Source organism: Pinus tabuliformis, chromosome 9 (assembly GCF_031772625.1).
Source record: "Pinus tabuliformis cultivar Carrire ecotype Pingquan chromosome 9, CPIR1, whole genome shotgun sequence".
In the NCBI taxonomy this organism is placed as follows: Eukaryota; Viridiplantae; Streptophyta; class Pinopsida; order Pinales; family Pinaceae; genus Pinus; species Pinus tabuliformis.
In genome coordinates, this window is record NC_142307.1 from 1,711,019,889 (window position 1) to 1,711,028,377 (window position 8,489).

Sequence of the window (8,489 nt, forward strand, 5' to 3'; positions counted from 1 at the left end):
ATCGACTTCGTAGGACCTATCAAACCTCGAGGAAAAACGGGCGCAAGATACATTATCACTATGACAAAGTACCTAACTTGTTGGGAAGAAGTGAAACCGGTAAAAGATTGCATGGCCGCCACAGCCACGAAGTTTTTGTTTGAACACGTATTGACATGATTTGGATGTCTGAAGATATGATGAGCGATCGCAGTACAAATTTCCTGAATGAAACAATCAACGCGTTGACAGAAGAGTTTCAGGTGTATCATCAGAAAAGCACACTGTATCACCCACAAGCCAATGAGACGGTAGAAGCATTTAACAAAATAATGGAGACTACACTGACCAAAGTATGCGACACGCAGCGAAGTGATTGGGACCTACACATACCTGCAGTATTATGGGCTTATAGGATGACATGCAAGAAACTAATGGCACAAACACCTTTCCGGCTGGTCTATGGAGTGGAAGTCGTAATGCCAATGGAGTATATCGTGCCTAGTCTACGCATAGCAACACTAATAGGTATGATGGACCGTGGAGCCTTGGAGGAACTCGAAGAGGAATGGATTTTGGCTGGATTCCATAAACAGGTACAAAAGCAGTGCGAAAAGGCCTGGCACGATCGACATATTAAGTTGTGCACCTTCAAGGTGAACGATTTGGTGTTACTATATGATAATAAGTTTGATAAATTCCCAGGAAAGTTCAGAATGCATTGGCTGGGACTGTATGCTATTAACGAGGTCATAGAAAGAGGCGCAATGCAGTTGGTAAAGCTAAATGGAGAACCTTTCCTAGGCAAAGTGAATGGCAGTCGGTTAAAGCCATACACGGGTGGCCCAACTATCTGACTAGCTAACAGAAGCATAGTCTTAGCGCTCCAAGTATCTGAAAGGAGGCACTGGACTATAAACAGATGCAAGGGACACAGGAGCAGATATAGGGAAGTAGTTCAAATATTGCGGTCTCCGAACAGCATGTCCAAGAGATACAGTAGGCAACCGCTCAGTGCGTTGTCGACTTTGCAGCAGTCCGAGCAAAGTTGGAAGATCTCCGCACGAAGATCTCCACACTGATAGAGTGACTCGAGGGTGAGTCATGATGTTTTTGTTGGGGGCCTGTTGGGCGTGGGATCCTCCCAAGGCAAGTTTTGGGGCTTAAAGCCCAAGTTTTGACTAAGTCCGATGTAAATACTCTGCGATTTGTGGGCGCAGAGCACGAAGTTGTAATTAAGTCATAGGGTTGTCCGCCCTTACTTTTCTAAGGTAATGTCAGCTTGAGAGTTCTACCCATGGTCCGCGGACCATGGGATTGTATAAATAGAGCAACTCTCGAAGTGTAAAGAGACATCGAAGGAATCAGAGATAGAAGATCTAATGAGGGAGCATTGATTCTAAAGTATAAAGTCATGTCTTTGGGTCATAGAGTAGAAGAAGGCTCTACAGTTGAGTGTGGAGAGGCCTAGTAGTCCGTAGCTGAGTGTGCAGACCCCTACAGTTGAGTGCGCAGGGCAGGTTGAGTTTGTAACAAATTGAAGCATTAATAAAGAGAAGTTTTACATTATTTCTGTGTATCTTTTCCTGTTTTATGCATTGAAATATATTGGGTATAAATTGCAAGTTTATTTTTTATTTGTTGCGCGAACTTATATGAATGTGTTGAGTAAGTGAATATAAGATAAAGTATCTATTTACGTGAAGATAACTAACTGTTATAAGAAGATAAGTGTAACTTGGTGAAATAGCGCAGATTGCTGCTTTAGTAGCACGAAAGCTCCTCAACCCTTGGTTAGGGCTATGCGAAGGCGGGTATAACAGAGCGTGAAGGCATCGCAAGTCAGGATAAGTGCGCGAAGTGACCTGTGTGAGGGTATTCACAGTTGGACTAAATTGACCCCTCAGACATCTCAAGGGTGTGGAAACTTGGTTCTAGCATCCCCCCACACTGCTTCGGGTGAGACCTCAGTGCACGCTCCGCGGGGTGTTTCCGAAAGGGCCAGTAGTATAGGGATTTGTTTGGGTAAATAACTCTGAACCTAGGTCAAGCCCCCTCAAGCCAACATTCCATGCCCAACCCAAGCTTGGGAACTATTGACAGACACATATTGCATCAAGCATGTAAGAAAACATGAAAATATATGCCTGCTGACCCTTGGGAGGATGTCGGGCTTTTTTTACTTATTCCTTCAACCTGAGAGCCAACATGTCAGACCAGTTTAAAGGTCTTCCTTCATTCTCCAACTGGTCCAACACAATCACCCAACTGTTGGGCCTTAGTTTTGGTCTTATTTTTGCTCTAAGAAACTTACTAATCCATCTATTTGTCATCCATTTTCCCTTTATTCATCCCATTTTGACATATATTTGATATCCATTCAGGTATTTAATTTTAATTTTTCAATTTCTAAAGTTTTTATGAAAGTTTGGTTTTAAGTGCAAAATTGGCAGATTCGGAAATTCCCGTAATAGCTCTATGGTTGATATGGTTGCAAGACACTTGGGCATGAATTGAATGCATGGATGGACAGCTTGGGAACTAGGACTAAGCCAGCTATGCTTAGCTCGAACAGAACAAGCTTTATTAGGCCCATTTAATGCTAGTCAATCATGACTAGTCATTCAGAAATCCCATAGAAATAGGGCAGTTTTGAGATTCTATGGGATTGATCATATCTCTTGGGATGGGAGTGATGAATTCGACTTAGATAGATGGATAAGAGTAGATGGGTTTGTTTGAGTGAATATAGATCAGTTTGTTTCATGAGACTTCTATTTAAGAGCCAAAACTTTGATGGCTTATGTATTGAATTATTATACTTTTATGCTGAGACACTTTTGGATTGGAGAGTTAATTTGAAGACTTGTGATATTATTATTTTGTTGTTCAATGCTATGGATGTGTGACTGAATTTTAGCTTCTGATATCACTTCTCAAGTGTGTAAAGCAAGGGTGGAGGGCCCCCATTCCAAGCTAAGTACACTTCCTTGTTAACTAGTTTTATTTCTTGTAATCTAGTTATTGTAGAACTGGTTCTTCATGCTTTATTTCAGATTTCTTTATGGTTAATGTATGGTGATTGATTTCATTAGATATTAGCTTATTCATCATTTGATTAAGTTGGAAAAACAAAGTGTTCAATTTGAGCACCCCTTCTACTAATATGATGAATTGTAACTAGTTTCCTTTGATTGCATGCAAGTAGTTTCTTTATGTGATTTTGGTATTGAGATGAATGAATTATGATGAAACACATTATGTGTCTCTTAAGTTAGGAGCCTTATTTCATTAATAATTTATCCATCTTAAGTTCTTGGTTTTAATCTCTGATTCATTAAGTAGTAATTGAGGCAGAAGTGGACTTCTTGAGTCAAGAATCATTTCAATATTTTTCCTCTTTTCAAACTAATTGAATTAGAGTTGTAGGATGTATTGCTTTAAGTTTTTGAATAACTTATTTTTCAAGGTTTGATTACATCTGATCTTCACATATAGTGAACTTGCCTCAAAACATAAACAACCCGAATTGATAAGAAATATTTGTGTTAATTTCGGTAAACAAATTAGCTCAACACCAACTCTCTCGGAAGGTCTCTGTGCTCTCCTGCCTGTATAAGCAACATGCGAAGATGGACAAGAGCTGATATGCCTTTCGTAATATCCTTGTCTTGTACACTTGGTAAGGTTTCATCCTGAACTTAAACGATTCTCTCACCCATCTCTTCAAGATGTCTCTTGAGTTTGTACTGTTGTTGGGTTTGGTGAAGGGTGTATCCATTGTGATCACCGGCTGCAGCAAGTGATACATCTCCTGAAAGTCCTTTTCCCTTAAAGTAGCAAGTTATGTTCCACTGACACTGCTCAACACCATTGTCTTTAGATCAGTATGCGAGACAATCTAGTGGATCATGTCCGTGCATGGAAACACAAGATACCTGCATGCAATTTGGTATAAGCTATACTTGTGTATGTTGACATAGACCCTACAGTCTTCCAAATACTCCTCAAATGAGCCTGAAAATATATCATTGATGTCCTTCCATTTCATCTCGATATCCTTGTCTATGAACAAATTAGTGTCTTCATAGATGGGAAAGATCATAGACACTTGCTCGACTGCATCTCCAATTGCACTCTCAATAGTGTCCTTTGACCCTACTCTCTTGGAAGTCATTGTACCTGTACTGCTAAGAGACAGACAAACATCTGTGATACCTGGAGACATAGCATTACTCATGGCAAGAAATATGTCAGTTGAAAACCAAAAGCAACTTGAGGACTAACATGCAATACACCTGGGTGAATGACTAGAAGGTTTACACAATTATCACTAAGAGGATGGGAGACTGACTACTAGAACTACGCAGAACATAATTCGGACTATCAGTGGGCTAACTGATTGGTGGAAATATGCAAATCATAGTCCAAATTAGCCTACTGGGGATTGAAATTGCAGAATGCACAGTTTCATTCAGCTTGACTGCAACTCGGTCAAACTGCATTTAGGCAATTTCAGGGGCCAATGGGGCACTGCCCCTCAGAATTACGTAGAGAAATCCTGGAGGTCAGTGTTGGGCAAGTTCTCTGCAATTCCTAGGAGGAAGGAAGATCCTTCACTCTCTGAAATGTGTAGTGTAAGCCAGGCAAGGCAAGGTATGGGCCAAGGCAGCGCAGACCTACCAACAGGCGACTGAAAACATGAAAAGGTTGAATGCATGTGCGAAGCTGAGTGCGGACAAGAGTGAATGATCATACATGCAAACAGTGAGTGCAGGATTCCATTAGGGGATTTTTGAGGTCTAAAATGGGTCTCCTAAGAAAATGTACAACCAAAATAAACTTTATAAGAACCAATAGGATTAAAGATGATGATGTCAACCATGGGGGATGATTCACCATTTTTGGAGTAAAAAATTACAAAGATTAAAAAATAAAAAAATAATAAAACTACTTTTTCAACTCATATTTTCAATTTATCTCCCTAAGTTTTTACTCAAATTTCGAGCGGGAGTACTCATTGGATGCCAAATTTAATTCCTCATCCAAGGAGTACCCATGTTGCATGCAATCACATTTTTTCATGTAATTCTCATTTTTTGTGTAGCAGGGTCCATCGAAAGTATGCAACATGGGTACTCCTTGGATGAGGAATCAAATTCTGCATCCAAGGAGTATTTCCGCTCGAAATTTGAGTAAACCCATACAGAGATAATTTGAAAACATGAATTGAAAAAATAGTTTGTCTTTTTTCCCTCTAAATTTGATGATGTAATATAATCTTATTTTATTATTTCCACTATTATTTTATAATTTCCTTAGGAGGCCCATTTTAGACCTCAAAAATCCCCTAATGCAGTAAACGGGAAAACAAGTAAGTGTGTGAAGTGAGTCACTGCAATGACGATTGTTAGTGAAAAAATAGTGTCATGCATGCAACAACATTGAGATGCAATGGAAAAATTGAAACAATGATTCTTCAAGATAACATGCATTAAAACGACAACAAAAATTCAACAAAACCAAGAAAATGACACTCACACAAACTGAAATACAAAAAGTGACAAAAAAACAACAAAAGACATGAAAAGAGGACTTACCGGAAAAAGCTGAGTTGAGTGTACCAAATTCTCCTAGTGATGGGGAATGCAAGAGCTCTAAGATTGAAGTGAAGAATGAGCTATGAAGAATTGAATAAATAGTTTTGATAAGATCGAGGTTTATGATGCACATGCCACAAATCTAGGAAAAAATGACACTTTGCGGTAGGATTCTAAAACGAATTTTGCATGTAACCTCCAGCTACTAAAAATGGATCCCTAAACTCTAAGGATTCTTTTTTCTTTTTGCTTTTTTTCTTTTTCGGGAAAAGCAACCCATGCATGCAAAGCAAGATTGGTTAGTCCTAGAGGGAACCAGTCAACTTGGGAGCACATGCAACAGACTGCGAGCCATGGACTGAATTCTATGTAGTTTCTTGGCTGAGTGGGTCTGGCTACCCCTTAGGCTCTGCGCAATTTCTGGAATGAAGCCCTGGATGTCATCCAGAACTACGCAAATTTTGAGAGCAAGCCCAGTGATGGGCTGCTCTTCGCAATTTTCATAGGGAAGGTTGCATACTTGCTCAACGTATTTCTAGAGAGCAGCAGGCTGCCTAGATGGTATGTGTAATTATGGAGAGGAAGGTTGGTTCCCCTCCAGTTCTGTGCAATTTTCCATGTGAGCACAACAACGAGAAAGTGACCAATTTCTGGGATGTCAGCTTGCGGGTGGAAGGAAAACAATCTAGCAAACACAAGTTGATAAGCCACTGAAACTCAACTGAAGCATATATACCTGGACAATGCAAAACATGCTGCTAAGGATGGTTGGTAGAGAGGCTCAAAAATGAAGCTAAGGAAAAATTTTGGAGGATGGTTGTAGCCGCTACAACACTTGGCGACACACTGGTAGAACTCCATCTCTTTGAATGGACCTTGTTTTGTGAAAAGAAATTCCAACTCCTCTGGAAGTATTGTTTGGTTCTTAGATCATGATGGTTTCTACACTAGCTTGATTGAAATATGTAGCACCTGCCATGCTCTTGATTGGTCAGCACACGTTCCAAGCCAAGTCAACTTAGTTGTTTCGATTGGGGATGAGGGGTACAATGGTACACAAGAAATATGGTTGTTAGAGTTTAATTTTCATCTCTGGTGATGCTCCGCTGCGAGAAGGCCTGGACAGTACCCCGGCGGAGTCACGTAGGAACATAAGAATTGCTTCGCTACTAGCAAGCCTGGTCAGTACCCGATGAAGTTACTTGCATCACCTCTCTACACAGGAAGCCTTTCTCTTCTTTCACCTTATTCATTTTTCCAAAAATTTTCACATTTTCATTTTTTTCATTTTTCATTTTTCAAGAACTATGCATAGACACTTATTTATTTTAGAGGTGAAAGAGGGATCCCGACTTATTGAGAGTAGAAGAGGTTGTTCCTTCATAGAAGTATTTTATATATACCTCCAACATACTTGTTAAGGTTTTCTCCTTCACCTTACTATACTTGACTAAGCTGACAAGGATTAACCCAAAACAAGTGACTAGAGTTGGTGGTACTAGTTAGAGCGCAAGCGTTGTGTTTTCACCAAGATTCACTTCGAACAGAACGTATTTTCCATTGGTGTGTCATTGACTGAACACAACAAGTTCTACGTAAAGAGAGGGGACAACAGATAACCAAATGTTGGTAGATATACAAGTCATATTGTACTTTACCTTGCTTATTTCAAGAGTTGTACACAGTTTCATGTGAAACTAACGTACGAATGTAAACAAGCAAACAAAACAAAAGAGAAAGAGAAAAAGTAAATGTCTAAGAAAAGCAAGTAAGAAAGGAAATCAAGCAAGCAAACAAACAAAGAAACAAACAAAGAAAACATGCATGTAAGCAAACAAAACATAAAGAAAACACTACTCCTACTCCTAAGCTAACAATGCATGGGTTTGATCATGTGAAGTGATATTTCCAACGTAGCCACTGATGCATTCGTTGAACCATGTTGGGGAAGGCATGGTTTGCGAATAGTACAGTCGAGTGAACCAACAAACATGAAATATATAACAATGAAGATAAACACACTCTAAGTTTAAATGCATCCACAAAAAATAAAAAATCGAAAGCGCACGACATGCACTTTGTGGACTTACCATGGTGTTGTGACACACCGCATGCAGATGTTAAGCATACACACTCTCTTGACTGTGACAGTAAAGCAAACATGAGAAACATAGACAACTTATGTCGTGCAAGTGTGCTTGTTGTGTATGATTCCTTCAATGCATAAAAGATGGTATCATGTGATTCAAGCGGAGGAAGCGAAATCTGTGTGTTGGATTGATCTTCAATGCATACAGATGAGTGATGAGGAGCCTTGGGTATTTCAAAAATTTCTTGAATAGAAGTGAAACTAACCTCAGGACAATGAGGGCCTGACATAACCATCAGCTCAAGATGAAGTGCCTCGATAGCTTTCGGGGTTTCTACTTATCGTCAGATAGATCATCATAAATAGGTGGCTTTGAAAGATCAACAACAATATAATCAACATCATGATAGAATACAGGAGTAAATAGATCATGACAGCTACGATCAGAAAAATCAATGATTTCATCGGCATCCTCATGATCTGATGAATCAAACAGAGGGGTAGATGAGAAGCAAGAATTCTCACCCTCTGTGTTTCCGGAAAAGGTAGATGAAAAATCAAGTGGATTTTAAATGAATAATTTGTCCACTTCGTTGTCAAATGATGGACTGAAATTGGGTGTGTTCTGCGAATGATCGGAAGTAGATGCATTCGTGGATGAATTTACACAAGGAGAATCAAATATAGTAGAATCACCAAAGATGTCAGGAAAAAGTGGAGGAGCCACAGATAGAAGGAGGTCATCCTTCACCGCGGGTTGATGTTCATATTCCCAATCATACTCATCGTAAATGATAGCTTAGGTTGGTTGTGCAACATCA